Here is a 10,545-nt window from a genome sequence, read left to right on the forward strand (position 1 = left end):
AGTCTATTATCATATTGTAAAAATACAATGTAGGTTTTTTTCGAACAAACTCCGCCAAGTGGAGTTATTTTTATCCGCAGCGATCACCATCGGACCGGTTATGTACGGGGGGTATTAATATAATCTTTTAACAAATAATTAAAATAAATAACTTGACGTCAATTATGGATTTAATTACATGGATATTTCATTTCTGATTTATTTATTGACTAACAATTATAAAACTATTGAAGCCTTAACTCCCATAACTTGTCAGGTGGCCAGGTGGAAATACTTGAACATTATTTATTTAATAAATTTCAATTTATTCCGTTTTGTTTGTTTGTGTTTTATCGAGGCTCATTGAAAACAAAACAAATCGATTACTATGCAGGTAACTGCATTCTTTTTCGCCGCTCTATACTTATTTCATTTTCTACTTTACGAGCACGTACGCCCGAGCAACCTTCGCACGCCGTACCTTTTCCCACCCTCATCGACAAAATCAAACAATCCGCGAGAAATTGAAACGTCAAATAAACAAACGAACGACATTCACACAACCGCCACCTGCGACCACATTTTTTACCAAACTCCGCGTCTCTATCATCTTGTTTTCTTTCGAATTTATTCCTCCGTTTCATCACTACCGCATACCATTCGACACCTACGTGGACTCGGTTCGTATTTACTTCGTATTACTTTACAATTATTGCAACAGGTGGCTCGAATCGCCGAGACGCAACCGACATACGCCCGATTCCATTACGTTACCGTCGCGACCAATCACAGCCGAGTTTTCCGCAAACGTTAAACGCCTGTTGTTTAATTTCCATCCGATAAATAAGAAGTCAAAGCTGTCGAGTGTCTTCCAGCGATTTTCACGTCGATAACATCTCGTGTGTTGGCCGTATTTTTTGTGGCGAGTGGTCATCTACATAATATTATGAGTAGATAAGTAAATAAATCATTCGGGAATGATCGTGGGAGCATTGTTTGTCTTGATGCAATTGACAGGAACACAAAGGATGAAACGGTCGAAGCCTCTGTTGTGAATGGCGAGCCGACACATACGTGCCTTCTCCTCGTAGATATTGTGGGAACGGATGGATGGTGATGGTCGCGGCTGCAGTGGGACACTGCAGTCCAGTGGCGGATGAAACCAACACCGCCGCGACCCGAAATCGCACCAAATACACCGCTTCGTCTACGATCCGGCTCGACGGACCAAAATTTTTTCGTAACTTATCGAGTACCGCCCAGACGATTTTCGCACTACGACTTCCAAGCACGGTTAATTGAGACGGGCGACGTGTTTGCGGTCACGAGCACGGCACAATCAGACGAGGTGCGTGGAAATCGCGCTCGCGTTTTTCGTCGGGTGTGGGACTGGTGGATCGGGTGCCCGTGCCCCCGTGCCGCCACTGTCGCAGTCACTGCTCTACCAGACCGGCCGGGCTGCAATTAACATTCCTGAAGACTTGCCATCAGCGATGATGTCTTAGAACAAAGATATCCGTGGATATTGTGGCATTCATCTCGCCGTCGTTCTCGTGTCCCGAAGAGGTGGTAATAAAAAGCGGGTGTCCCATCGTGGTGCCCTCTCAGGGCCGGGCTGCACATGCAGCCGATCGGAGCACCGAGAGGGGGGCCGCGCAGGGCCGGCTTCGGGCTGGTAGAGTCGAGTGAATGGAGCGGAAAAGTCGCCAAAAAATCGTGATACGCAAAATAGATGCGATTTTGATGACGATGTTTAAAATATTTGTTTTAATATATTGTTTATTGTTGTTATATTAAAAAAAATACCTGATATTTATTAATGATTTTTTTACTACTTGAAAGTGCGAAAAAGTAGCCTCTCGTTTCCGTCTGTCTGTCTGGCGTCTGTGTCGATTTTTATTAGACACGTAACCTCGAAAACTATTTAACCGATTGTTGAGATTCTAGAAATCCTAGATACTTCTGAAATCCATAAATTCCAGAAATGCGAAACCTAGAGATTTTCACCATTCTAAAGACTTTGAAGATCTTGATAATACTGAAATTCTGAAGATTTTTCCAACGGTTGAAAACTTTTCAAAGTTCCTGTAACTTTTGGATTTTAAGGATTCTAGAAATCATAAATACTGCAGAAATTCATGAAATTCTGAAAATAATTCCAATGATTCAAAGATTTCTAAAATCCTTGTGACTTTCAAAATTTTGCAAATTTTTTAGATTCTAGAAATTTTAGATTTTCCTGAAATTCTATATAAGCTATGTTCCAAGTGTCCTAAAAATGATCAATTTTGCAGAAATTCAACAAATTCCAGGGACTCCAAACATTCCAGAGATCTCATCATTTTGAAAACATTCAAGAGCTTGAAGATCTTGAAATTCTGGATATTTTTCCAACGATTCAAAGGTTTCCAAGATCCTTGTAACTTTCGAAATTTTGCAAATTTTAGAGATACTAAAAATCCTAGATATTCTTGAAATTCTAGATATGCTATAGGTTTCATGTATTCTAAATACCATAAATATTGCATACATTCAATAAATTCCAAGGACAGCAAATATTCCAGAGATCTTATTTTGAAGACTTTCAGGAGCTTGAAGATCTTGAAATACTGGATATTCTTCCAAGGATTCAAAGATTTCCAAGATCCTTGTAACTTTCGAAATTTTGCAAATTTTAGAGATCCTAGGAATCCTGCATATCCCTGAAATCCTAGATATGCTATAAGTTTCAAAAATCCAAAAAATCATAAATATTGTAGAAATTCAATAAATTCCAGAGACGCCAAATATTCCAAATATCTCATTATTTTGAAGATTTTCAAAAGCTTGAAGATCTTGAAATTCTGGAGATTCTTACAAGAATTCCAAGATCCTTGTAACTTTCGAAATTTTGCAAATTTTAGAGATCTTAGAAATCCTAGATATTCCTGAAATCCTAGATATGCTATAGGTTTTAAGAACCCTAAAAATCATAAATATTGCAAAAATTCATTAAAATCCAGGGACGCCAAATACTCCAAAGATCTCATTATTTTGAGGAATTTCAAGAGCTTGAAGATCTTGAAATTCTGGAGATTCTTCCAACGATTCAAAGATTTCCAAAATCCTTCTAACTTTTGAAGTTTTGCAAATTTTAGAGATCCCGGAAACCCTAGATATCCCTGAAATCCTGGATATGCTATAGGTTTCAAGAATCCTAAAAATCATAAATAGCGCAGAAATTCAATAAATTCCAGGGACGCCAAATCTTCCAGAGATCTCATCATTTTGAAGACTTTCAAGAGCTTGAAGATCTTGAAATTCTGGAGGTTTTGCAACGATTCAAAGATTTCCAAAATCCTTGTAACTTTCGAAATTTTGCAAATTTTAGAGATCTCTGAAATCCTAGGTATCCTTGAAATCCTGGATATGCTATAGGTTTCAAGAATCCTAAAAATCATAAACATTGCAGAAATTCAATAAATTCCAGGAATCCGAAAGATTCTACAGAAGTTCACGCGTCTGAATTTGAAGATCATGATGATCCTGAAATTCTGAAGATTCTTCCAGCGATTGAAAACTGTAGCTTTTGAGATTTTACAGATTTTTTGGATTCTAGAAATCCTAGATGTTGCAGAAATCTTAATTACAGTGTAGCTCGTAAGGATTCTAGAAATCTCATCATTCTGAAAACCTTAAGACCTTAGAAATCATGAAATTCTGAAAATCATTCCAAGGTTTCAAAATCCTTGTAACTTTCGAAATTTTGCAAATTTTAGAGATCCTAGAAATCCTAGATATTCCTGAAATCTTAGATATGCTATAGGTTTCAAGAATCCTAAAAATCATAAATATTTATTGCAGAAATTCAATAAATTCCAGGGACGCCAAAAATTCCAGAGATCTCATCATTTTGAAGATTTTCAAGACCTTGAAGATCTTGAAATTCTGGAGATTCTTCCAAGGATTCAAAGATTTCCAAAATCCTTTTAGCTTTCGAAATTTTGCAAATTTTGGAGATCCCAGATATGTCATAGGTTTCAAGTATTCTAAAAATCATAAATATTGCAGAAATTCAATAAATTCCAGGGACACCAAATATTCCAGAGATCTCATCATTTTGAAGAGTTTCAAGAGCTTGAAGATCTTGAAAAACTGAAGATTCTTCCAAGGATTTAAAGATTTCCAAGATCCTTGTAACTGTCGAAATTTTGCAAATTTTAGAGATCCTAGAAATCCTAGATATTCCTGAAATCCTAGATATGCTATAGGTTTCAAGAATCCTAAAAATCATAAATATTTATTGCAGAAATTCAATAAATTTCAGGGACGCCAAAAATTCCAGAGATCTCATCATTTTAAAGACTTTCAAGACCTTGAAGATCTTGAAATTCTGGAGATTCTTCCAAGGATTCGAAGATTTCCAAAATCCTTTTAGCTTTCGAAATTTTCAAATTTTGGAGATCCTAGATATGCCATAGGTTTCAAGTATTCTAAAAATCATAAATATTGCAGAAATTCAATAAATTCCAAGGACACCAAATATTCCAGAGATCTCATCATTTTGAAGAGTTTCAACAGTTTGAAGATCTTGAAAAACTGAAGATTCTTTCAAGGATTTAAAGATTTTCAAGATCGTTGTAACTTTCGAAATTTTGCAAATTTTAGAGATCCTATAAATCCTAGACATTCCTGAAATCTTAGATATGCTATAGGTTTCAAGAATCCAAAAAATCATAAATATTTATTGCAGAAATTCAATAAATTCCAGGGACGCCAAAAATTCTAGATATCTCATAGTTTTGAAGACTTTGAAGACCTTGAAGATCTTGAAATTCTGGAGATTCTTCCAAGGATTCGAAGATTTCCAAAATCCTGTTAGCTTTCGAAATTTTGCAAATTTTGGAGATCCTAGAAATCCTAGATATGTCATAGGTTTCAAGTATTCTAAAAATCATAAACATTGCAGAAATTCAATAAATTCCAAGGACACCAAATATTCCAGAGATCTCGTCATTTTGAAGAGTTTCAAGAGCTAGAAGATTTTGAAAAACTGAAGATTCTTCTAAGGATTTAAAGATTTTCAAGATCCTTGTAACTTTCGAAATTTTGCAAATTTTAGAGATCCTAGAAATCCTAGATATTCCTGAAATCCTAGATATGCTATAGGTTTCAAGAATCCTAAAAATCATAAATATTTATGGCAGAAATTCAATAAATTCCAGGGACGCCAAAAATTCCAGAAATCTCATCATTTTGAGGACTTTCAAGACCTTGAAGATCTTGAAATTCTGGAGATTCTTCCAAGGATTCGAAGATTTCCAAAATCCTTGTAACTTTCGAAATTTTGCAAATTTTAGAAATCCTAGAAATCCTAGATATTTCTGAAATCCTAAATATATTATGGATTTCAGATATCCTAAAAATCGTAAATATTGCAGAAATTCAATAAATTCCAGGAATACGAAACCTCCTAGAGATTTTCACGTTTCTGAATTTGAAAACTGTAACTTTTGAGATTTTTTGGGATTCTAGAAATCCTAGATATTCCAAAAATCTTAGATACACTATAGGCCGTAAGTTTTCTAGAAGTCATAAATATTGCAAAAATTTCATAGATTCCAGTGATGTAAAAGATTCCATAGATCTCATCATTCTGAGGACCTTAAGACCTTAAAAATCATGAAATTCTGAAAATAATTCCAACGAATCAAAATCCTTGTTACTTTCGAAATTTTGCAAATTTTGTCGATCTTAGAAATCCTGGATATTGCTACAAGTTAAAATATCGTAAAAATCATAAATATTGCAGAAATTCAATAAACTCCAGGGACGCCAAATATTCTACAGATCTCATCATTTCGAAGACTTCTAAGAGCTTGAAGAACTAGAAATTCAGAAGATTCTTCCAACGATTCAATAACTTTCAAAATTCCCGTATGTTTTGAGATTATGCAGATCGTATAGATTCTAGAAATCCTAGATATACTTATAATCCTAGATATGCTACAGGTCTTAAAAATCCTCGAAATTGCACGTGTTTCAGAAATTCAGTAAATTCCGGAGATGCGAAAGATTCCACGATTCTGAAAACTTTAAAGAGCTTGAAAATCCTGAAATTCTGGAGATTGTTCCAGCGATTGAAACCCTGCAACTTTTAAAATTATATTTACAGATTTTAGAGATTTTAGCCAACCTAGATACTCCTGAAATCCTAGATATTATAAAAATCAGAAATTCAATAAATTCCAGGAATGCGAAATTTTCACTTTTCTGAAGACTTCGAAGGTCTTGAGATCCTGAACTTCTGAAGATTCTTCCAACGACTGAAAAATTCTCAGAGGTCCTGTAACTTTTGAGATTTTACAGATTTTTTGAGATTCTAGAAATCCTAGACGTTCCAGAAATCCTAGATGCACTATAGGCCTTAAGGATTCTAGAAATCTTAAATGCTGCAGAAATTCAATAGATTCCAGTGATGCAAAGGATTCCATAGATCTCATCATTCTGAAAACTTTAAGATCTTAAAAATCATGAAATTCTGAAAATAATTCCAACGAACCAAAGTCCTTGCAACTTTCGAAATTTTGCAAATTTTAGAGATCCCAGAAATCCTAGATATTGCTATAAGTTTAAAGCATGGTATAAATCATATACTCGTGTATTGCAGAAATTCAATAAATTCCAGGAACGCCAAACATTCCAGAGATCTGATTATTTTGAAGACTTTCAAGAGCTTGAAGATCTTGAAATTCTGAAGATTCTTCCAACGATTAAAAAATTTTCAAAATTTTCGTATCTTAAAATCCTAGATAAGCGTTAAGGATACCTACTTGAAATTGTTTTGAAGAGCTTGAAAATCCTCAAATTCTGAAAATTGCTCCAACGATTCAATGATTAGAGATTCTAGCAAACCTAGATGCTCCTAAAATCCTAGATAGGTATACTAGATATCCTAAAAATCATAATTCTAGGAATGCGAAACCTTCTAGAGATTTTCACATTTCTGAAGGCTTTGAAGGTCTTGATAATCCTGAAATTCCTGTAAGCTTTGAAATTTTACAGATTTTTTGAGATTCTAGAAATCCTACACGTGTAGGCCGTAAGGATTCCAGAAATCTCATCATTGTGAAAACTTCAAGACCTAAAAAATCCTAAAACGCTGTCAAATTTTATATGTATGTTAGGAATATCGTCTAGATGCTGAAACGCTAATCAAAATTTGCTTAGTCATCCCTACCAACAATTTGATGACGGTAATTTAAAAAATTCCATTTTAAAATACCTTTATGTAACTATTTGTCTCATATCGCAACTATTAGTTTAAACAAATTAAAATTAATTTTTTAATTGAAGGTTGTATTACTTTTTTACCCAAAGATAATTTATTTTCACGTATTTTCATTATCTTTGAAAAAGCTTAAGGAGCGTAAAGAATCCAGTGGATGCCGTCAGTGTTTTGATTTTACTTTAATAAATTTATTCACTCAAAACATCCGGCGAAAAACACCTGCATAAAACGCATTTTATTATTTCGAAGAATGGTCGTGAGTTAGATAAAACTATGTTTTGTACACAACAAACTGTTATTATTGTTATTATTATTATATTCCCGAAAATTTTGTCCTAAATTTGCTTAGCAACTTTTCGGTGACGCAATCGGGCGCAGGCCGGATTTGCCGCGTTTCGAGCCCGGGCTTCGCAGCGGCCGCGCGGTCTGGAGCCGGCCCTGGGGCCGCGCCAGGTGCACAGCCCGCGGGCTCGCATTCCGAGCCAAACACGCGCTGTTTGCTCATCTTCGCAATCCACCGCGGCCCCGTCCCCCGTGCACCCAAATCAATTATATTCTTCTTCATTTAAATTATTTGTATTCTCATTCACATAAATTACACAATTTATACTGTGTCCATCACCGTACGAGTTGTGTGTAAACACTTGGGACGGGGGCCCGGTGCGGCCGTGCCAGGTGTTCTTGCGCTTCTTACTTTATGGGAGAGTCCTTATTAATAAATTTTAACAAGCGGCGAGATTCCTATTTTATTTTATTTGAAAAGGAGCGGATGCTGACGCGGCGGAAAATCGACAGAGGCGGGCTAAAATTCGTAATGAACAGAATTTAAAATTTTACTAAAGTTGAGCTATTTCTAACTGGGTTTTGAACGGAAACTAAGTACTCGAGCGATAATTAGTATACAATGTTGCTAAATGGATTTTTCTTTAGTAAATTGTCGCTCGAACTGGTTTGAAGTAAGCGATCATTAAGTCAAGACTAAACAACCTGAACAATTATCTTTCGTCTCCATAGAGGAGAAAGTCGTTTAATACTCTGGGTTATTGGAAGAGACAGAGATTCTATGAATCATAAGTGCGTGGGTACGTTATAAGTAGAGAGCGGATTTATAAGCACAAAAAAATTAAGAATAAGCGCTTAAATAAGCACAACATTTTCAATAAAAAAGTTTTATTTTAAGCAAAAAAGCATTAAAAACATAATCATATTACAAATCAAAGAACACTTTTAGAATTTTGGATAAAATATTATTACAATAATCCTAGACTTTACATTTTACACACGTATTTCATATTAGTTTTAATTTTATAAATACCCTATCTAAAATGTTCAGAATATGATGAGTCTATACTTGTGATTTACCATTCCATTAATATTTTTTGGATTTGTTTATACATACAGGGTGACTCAAAAAAAAATAATGACTGAGTCAATTTAATTTATTGAAGAAACCAAGAATTGCAAAACTGAATACTTTGAAATCTTGTCAATTAGTTAGAAAAAAAAAACCTGTCCTGCTCTAATAACATCGAGAATATGCTCAAAATCACACTAATATTAGGTCTAACTGTGCCGACCATAGTTATAAAATTCACATTAAAGTAAGTCACGGACATTTTTTGAAGTGTACTACATTTCAAAAAGCAAAAAAAATGTTCAGTTTATAAACTTCTTAATTTTGGTTTAAAGTTTATTAATCATATTTGACGCTTTATTTTATCCGTTCCATTTGTTATCCTTTACTGCGGTCTCTCTTGGGTCGAGGTGTAACACCGGACCGAACGTTCTTCGACCGATAGGATAATTTATTACTTCCGACATCTTTTCGGTGACAAATTTAATCTTTGCATACTTCAGCGTAGTTAGTGAACTCGTTGTGACCACTGAAATATACAAAGAGTAAATTTTGAAATGGAACGAAAGTCGAAGAATACTTTCAAAGCCACGATCAAAATGTATTTGCTTATCTTCGCCAAAAAATGCATGACGTCATCGTAAAATTTGATATGATGAGTCTATACCTGTGATTTATCATTGCAGTAATATTTTTTAGATTTACTTATACAGCCTGTCTCAAAAAAAGGTCACTTCGATTTTCGATTTTTCGTTTTTTCGACCAACAGTTTCATCGAATTAGATTTTTCAGTTTCCATTTTTCTGTCAACTTTTCGATTTTATTACTTTCTAATTTTCTGATTTTTCAAATTTGCGGTATTTTGATTTTTCGAGTTTTCAGTTTTTTCGTTTTTCGTTTTTTTGATTTTTCGATGTTTCGATTTTTTAATTTGCCATTCTTTCAATTTTCGATTTTTCGTCTTTCCATTTTTAGATTTTTTGATTTTTCTGTTCGTCAGTTTTTAGAGTTTGCAATTTTTTTTGCATTTTCGATTATATTTTACTTTCCGATTTTTTTGATTTTTGAATTCTCGATTTTACGTTTTTAATTCTTCGATTTCCGATTTCTCAATTTTCCGGTTTTTTAATTATTCTATTCTCGATTTTTCGATTTCCATTAATCATAAAATTTTTCGATTTTTCGGTTGTTTTATTTTTCGACCTTCGATTTTTCAACTTCCGATTATTCGATTTTCCATTTTCTGATTTTACGATTTTTCGATTTGCGATTTTTCGATTTTTCTGTTTGTTTCAGTTTTTATGGTTCTGCAATTTGCAGCTTTTAGATTTCAATTTTGTTACTGTCCGATTTTCCACTTTTCGATTTTTTGATTTTTTTTCGATCGTCGTTTTTTCGATTTTCATTTTTTCGATTTTTTGATTTTTCAATTTTTAGGCCTTGCAATTTTTTTACTTTTCGCTTTTTCGAGTATTTGTTTCATCGAATTTTCGATTTTCGATTTTTCGGTTTTTCCATTTTCCGATTTTCGATTTTTCGATTTTCCATGTGTAGATATTTTTCGATTTTTTTTATTTTTCTATTGTTCTGTTCGTCAGTTCTGAGACTTTGCAATTTTTACTTTTCCATTTTTCTATTACATATTTTAGTTTCGGATTATTCGATTTTTGAATTTTCGTTTTTTTTTAATTTTTCGATTTCCGATTTTTTAATTTCTTGATTTTTCGATTTTCCAATCTTCGATTTTTCAATTTCCAGTTTTCGATTTTTCACTTTTTGATTTTACGATTTTTCGATTTTTCTGTTCGTCAGTTTTTAGGCTTTGCAATTTGTTTACTTTTCGATTTTTCGATTATTTTTTTCCAGTTTTTTGATTTTTGAATTGTCGACTTTTAGAGTTTTCAATATTATGAATTTTCGAATTTTCGGTTTTCCTATTTTT

Source organism: Zophobas morio, unplaced genomic scaffold, assembly GCF_036711695.1.
Source record: "Zophobas morio isolate AGI-343-1 ecotype UQ-CSIRO unplaced genomic scaffold, CSIRO_AGI_Zmor_V1 ptg000041l, whole genome shotgun sequence".
Lineage (NCBI taxonomy): Eukaryota > Metazoa > Arthropoda > Insecta > Coleoptera > Tenebrionidae > Zophobas > Zophobas morio.